A 6,389-nucleotide genomic window follows, 5' to 3' on the forward strand; every position below is an offset into this window, starting at 1 on the left:
TGCATATATGATTTGAACAGAGCAACAGTGCTCAAGAAGGCAGCAGCAAGCCTGCACAATCTTGTCAATAATTTAGATTTTAAATAAATCCAGAGGTTTTAGTTTGCACTTTGAACAATTAATATATTTTAGCCTTTCAAAATAAGAAGCACTGTTTACCTAATAAATTCAGTTTGTTTTCATCCAATGAAGTTCTTCCCACTTGCAAAAAAATTTTGAGTAAGATCTTAAGTTTTTTTCTGCTGCATGCTTTAACATTACCACTACAATCGATCAGGATTTGTTTGTCATTTTGGCTCTACTTAATATTGGGAATCTTGCCACTCAAGATTAACAACAGGACCTGGAGCACAATTGTAATGCCCATCAGAAATGCTTTGCACTGTTTCACTTATAAATACCTTACTTCCATAAACAACCTCACAAATAAGTCAAATTGGTTCAACTTCGTTAGAAATAAAAACTTTAACCTAAGACCAATAGCTTCAAGTGGCATTGATGTCGACCAGCATAAGCACAATACAGTTATTCACTGCCTTTCCTCTGATTCTACACCCAGTTTGTTTTCAATGATCTTTGGGCATGAAAGAGCACAGAACAGCTGTTTTTAGGCAGTTTTCCCAGATACCAAACACAGGCTCAGTGCATCCTGCCCTTTCCCTCCTATGTGCTTTTAAGTGCCTTTGGTTAAGATCTTCTGTTCAAAGGACACATCAGCAAAAAAAAGCAGATGTACTATTCCTTCACATGTCAAGCATTTTAAGAGAAAAATCTGACATAACTTGAAGGAAGCAAATAAAAATTTGTCTAGACACAATAACAATAGCTTGAGCCATGTCATTCTTACAGTAAGCAGCAAAGATGTTTAAAACCCAAATCTGTAAGACAGAAGTGACATGTACAGACATCTTATTCTCATTCACATGTGACAATGAGCATCGAAAGAATACCACAATGAACTCATGTTTTCAGACTTAATATTAATCTCAGGTGACGGCATTCTTTGGAAGGTATTTCATGTCATTACAAATTATCGACTTAGTCCCATACGTAATTGCATTAACAAGCACATCCTCCGGAGAGCACAGCTCTCAATTAAGCAGCAGCTGCTTCCTTCATAGCAATCTCAAAAACACCACCTCTTTCCAAAACTTTGTAACACCAGAATTACTGATGCAGAGCTGCCCACCTAAGCAATCTACTAAAACTGGGTTCTCTCAAGTACAGACTTTTGACTTTGGGGGGTCAATATCTGCAGCTCCGAATAGCCATAAATCAGCTTTACAGTGACAGAAATAGCAAGGCAGCAAAGCTTTCTGCCTATCCTTTTCTCACTTCACTGGGTAGTGCAAAGGGGAAGCTGGCAGGGTAGCTACCTGCAGAGCAGAGCTGCTGCAGGACGCTATAACCCCGCTGAACCAGACATAGCTAAGCCCCTTCCCGAAGTTCCAAGGAAACAGAGGAATGGTACAGCCAGACAAAAGGAGAAAAAAAGTATCAGTGACCCATTAGAGAAGCCAAAGAGAAAGCTGCTTCAACCCAAATAATACTCAGGAAGAAATTAATACCAGCTGAGAAAGGACATAGGAACATGCAAATATCAATGTGAAAGTGTATGGTATGTTTGTGAGAGCCCACCACCTGTTTTGTGTACAAAATTGAAAAGGTACCTCAGGTCTGAGTTGACAGGTCACTACAATGCTCAAAGAGAATGACCCCTCATGACTGAAGCAGAATAAACACACTTTAAGAACCTACAATACACCTATCAAGCTGGAATAGTTACAGAAATTTTACAAGTCCTTACGTGACCAAACTACGCGTTCCATTACTAGTATTCTGTTACTTTACAAATAGCAAGGTACATTCCTTGAATGAAAGAACACAAAATACAAAGCAGAGGATGCAACATCAGAATATTAAAAACATTAGATACATTAAACATGCTCAGGCTCAAAGTTCTTGCACAACTTGTGATTCATTCTGATGAAAACCAATGCCATTCCTCTACACATAACACTATTTTATTAGCAAATTTGCCCAGTCTGACATTGGTAAGGGATTGCTTCTAACATTCACTTTAGTTGCTGCTTGGCTTATAAATTGAAGTTACTCTGGAGTGTTCTGCTCCAGAAGTTCTTAAGACTAGAATGGAGATACTCAAATTCTCTAGTGTCCAGTCAGCTGCCTTAAAACAATATCAGAAATACAAAATTACATTTTAAAGATTAACTGCATATAGATTAGGAAGCAAACCCTGTACAAGAAATGTTTTTTATTCTTAACGGAAAAAAGATCTCTGCATTCATTTATCACAACTGTTTTAATAAATTCCTAACTTTGAGGATGCATTATACCCCTAAATATAATGCAACTCCCATGCTAGGATACTTTTGAAGCCTTTTGTAACTTCAATAGTAACAATATAACTAAGTTTAAGCAAGAAAAGCTATGGTTTCTAGCTTTTTAACTCATTAAGGTAGAAATGCAGAGCCTGCATAATAATGTGCTCATATGAATCCTATGGTTTTGGAAAAAGCCTTAAAAGCTGCCTTAAAATCTGCATGATTACAGGAAGCAAGCACTTATTCTGGTAACTAATTTTAAGGAAAAAGTTTATCTTCAGTACAAGAGTGCATTGACAAAAAACCTGTCCGCTAAACTACAAGTAATGCAAATTTGATACAGCAGACTTAATAGCTTTCAACATTCTGTGGGGAAGAGGGGCAGCGACACAGCATCAAGGGAGGGGGACACGACGACGACACACACACACATCACAGAGGTGACCATATTGCTTTTTAGCTGTCTCATTTTCTGTTTTCCCTAAACGCAAGAAGAAAATATGACACAAGGCAGCAGCATGCTGTAGGTCTTTGCAACATTCGCTAACAAATTTGGCTAGTGTCTGGAAATACCCAGACCCATAAGGTATTTCAGAAAACTACTCCATTGAGATTACTTTAAAAGAAAGACTAGAGTGAAAAAAAAAAATATCTTTTTTTTCATTAAGTATAACTTTAAACCAAGTGGTTGCAACGGCAACAAAAAAAAAGGAGAATGCTGAGCTGTAAGTTTCTACACAAGTCAAGGTTATTTAAGCTCTTCTGCAGCAAACCAATCAATGTAACAATCATTAAGTTATCACCACATGACTTGTACTCAGAGATGAGTAAGCATGAAGTTTTGTAAAAATACTCGGCAGGAACAGTTACAAATCCAAGAGTAAACTATCAACTTCTCCACACCTACATACTGAGACTACACGTGCATTCCCTTTCCAAGCAGAAATACTTTTGCTATAGCCTTCACTGGTAAATCACGAGGGTGATGGGAGTCAGGCACTGTAGTGATGAGTCTATCATAACCAGCTACAGATACAGAAAGCTAAAAAAGAGCAAATTCTTCTTGTTGAATGTAGGGTGCCTGGGCTAGACCAATAAAAGAAACCATCTGCTTGTTAAAAGTGCCAATATAAAGTAGTTTGGTTTTTTTTTTTTTTAATCTGTCTTTATTAAATGGCTGCTAACAGCAGCAACACGTTGCTGTAGTTTGGAAAAATGAAACAACTTCTCCACATAAAAGAAAAAAAATCCTCAAATTAATTTACCTAATCACACAAAACAAACTGAATCTAGGAACCCAGAATTATATATGAACTCATGCACAAAGTTTCTACAAAACATGTTTGCAAAACCCTTTGGGAAAGTGACAGAGCTAACTGGATAGCAGTCTTGGCCCATCAGGGTAGAAAGCTAATCCTGTTTTTAACATTAGACTATGAACAAAGGATTGCCACCAAGAAAGAATGCATGCCTATTATCAGGCAGAAAGTATCTGTTCAATAAATTAAAGCAGCAGCCCTTGCCCTTCTCCATACCAATTACAGGAACTCAAGTTGTATCAAGTTGTATACATTTTTCCTGCTGTATTATTGGAGGAATTTAACAATAAAATTGAGTAACACCCACTGGCATTAGATTTTAAGAAAATTCTATGCTCTGTGCCAGAGTTCATCTATCACTGGCACATGACAAGCCAAACACAGCTGAAATAGTATTTAGTTTTTTTAAAAAATGTTCGAACATTTTTATAAGCATTTAACAGTTTAACATATCTCCAAGAAACCTAAATAATTCAAAAAAACCTCTAGGCAGTTTAAAACTACAGTGCAGAAAAACATCCTGAAATGCCCTAGGTTCTTCTGAGGACCTCAGGTCAGGTATGTCACACCTAAAGGTACTACTCCTCTAGATCTTTCTTCCCCTCCGCTGAAAGCAGAGGGAGGACGGTCCAACATTGGCTACAACGCAAAGGACTCCCAAGTCTCCTACATTCAAGATCTTGCTCTGCTATGAACTTCTCAAGAGTGTAAGCCAGCACCCCTTGTAAAGATCACTTCTTGTAAAGAGGGAATCAGGACTATCCAGTAGGAATTTTGTCTAGAATATAGAAATGAAAGACAACGCATTCAGATGCTGACAAGCATATAGAAATGTGTACTTTTTCAGCACAAAACTTTTTTTTTAAAGTAGTAACATTTTTATGCTATCTCCTTCTACCCTCTAAACATAGAGTTCTAGTTTTGTCTTCCCTTAAATATAACCCAAACACAGCAGTAGTTACTATGGGAAATAAACACTGCCACACAGGTTAAGACATGCATTTACACCTGTAAATTTAACACCACAGCTGCAGAGCCACCTCTTGTAGCAAATTATCAGAAAGACTTTTGAATACAACTTGAACAGATGAAACTAAGAATTATGGAACATTGATATATCTAAGCATGACATATTAAGGGAGCAAACTATAAACATAAAAATCTGAAGTTGCATAATGTTCTATTATGGTTCTTCATGCACAATCATTATCCCCATCTTCCTTAAACCAGCTCTACATTACTAGGAGAAACCCAGTTCCCCAATCCTTTTGTCTTGGAAAGCAAGGCAGTAACCAAGGTGGTCTCCAAGAGCTTCTAGCTTTTCCTTAGCAGAATCATGCACATAACCCACTCAGCTGCAATTTCTTAAACCTCAATGAGGTTATGTGCTCAGTACAACTAATATTTCAACATCCCAAAAAGCAACAGCTTTCAGCTTTCCCCTACACCATTTATAATCTGTAAACTTAACAACTACATACACAAAGCTCTGGAGAAATGCCAGTTTTACCTCTCAAGTAAAGCTATTTTATCTCCCTAGAACTAAAATAAAGCCAAGTTACAGGTTACTAAGCATATTCAGCCAGAAAAGAACATGCAGTTCTGACCCATGCAGTTTTTCCAGGGATTGTGTAATTTAAGAACTAGCCTCTTTTCCAAGTAAAAATGCCATGGAAACTGAGAAACTTGAACCACCAAAACTAAGCTACTTAAACTTCCTATTTAGAAACTGATCCATCTTAAAACAGTATTCTGGCACCAGCAGCTAAAAACACCAGTTGCTATAAAAAGACAATACTGCCCTTTGTCGTGGAGAAACCAAAATATCATTCAGCCTTTAATCTTCTGAAAATATGACAGCAAGAGCTAAATTGTGTGGATTACACACATGAAAGTGTTATTCAAGATACCAAAACCCCCAGAAATTCCAGCATTAAGATTAAAATAAATCCAAGGCTATGCCTTTCTCATTACCATGAATTTAGCAGTCTGGGAACTGTATTTCTAGCCACTCAATAAAAGAACATGGTATCTCTGTGACTGGCCCTTGAGTTGTGACCAATTTGCCATATATGAGAAGTTGCTCAAAAGGACAACTGTCAAGTCATGTTCAAAGGTCACATTCATTTAACTACACAAAGATTTTTTCTGACTGTATTCCTTTCAGAAATCCCAATCCCTGATACTTTTTAAACCATAAGCACTAGCAGCCCACAGGACAAGATTGTTAAATTAAGCTTAGATGCCCAAATCCTACAATCCAGTCTAACTCCTTGAGCAAAAATTTCCAGTGGAGCACAAAGCAAAGATCATCTATAAACTATTACAGGAAGAATTGTGCCCAAAACGCACAGTAACCTATTTCATGCATCTCATTTACATGTATATTCATCTATACCATCAACATACTTCAAATGAAGAAGCTTAGTCCCTTTTTGTATAAGCTGGTCAAAAAGTAGCCCAGAAGGAGATAGTCAGACTTGAAATGCCCACCCACATTTTTAACTATAGTTCTTCAAGTGTAGGTTCTGAGACTTTACTTCTGATGATCATGATAGATGGAGTTTTTGCTCCAGAACAGCTCAAGTTCATGAGATGTATTTAACATTATTTTTAAATTGTATTTATGTTTCAAAACATTTCAAACCACTGAAAACACATCTCAAATCAGGTAACACAACCCAGACTTGCACCTTAAAGGGAAGAGTTTCTACGATTCAGTGAC

Source organism: Pygoscelis adeliae, unplaced genomic scaffold (genome assembly GCF_000699105.1).
Source record: "Pygoscelis adeliae isolate BGI_AS28 unplaced genomic scaffold, ASM69910v1 Scaffold404, whole genome shotgun sequence".
Taxonomy (NCBI): Eukaryota; Metazoa; Chordata; class Aves; order Sphenisciformes; family Spheniscidae; genus Pygoscelis; species Pygoscelis adeliae.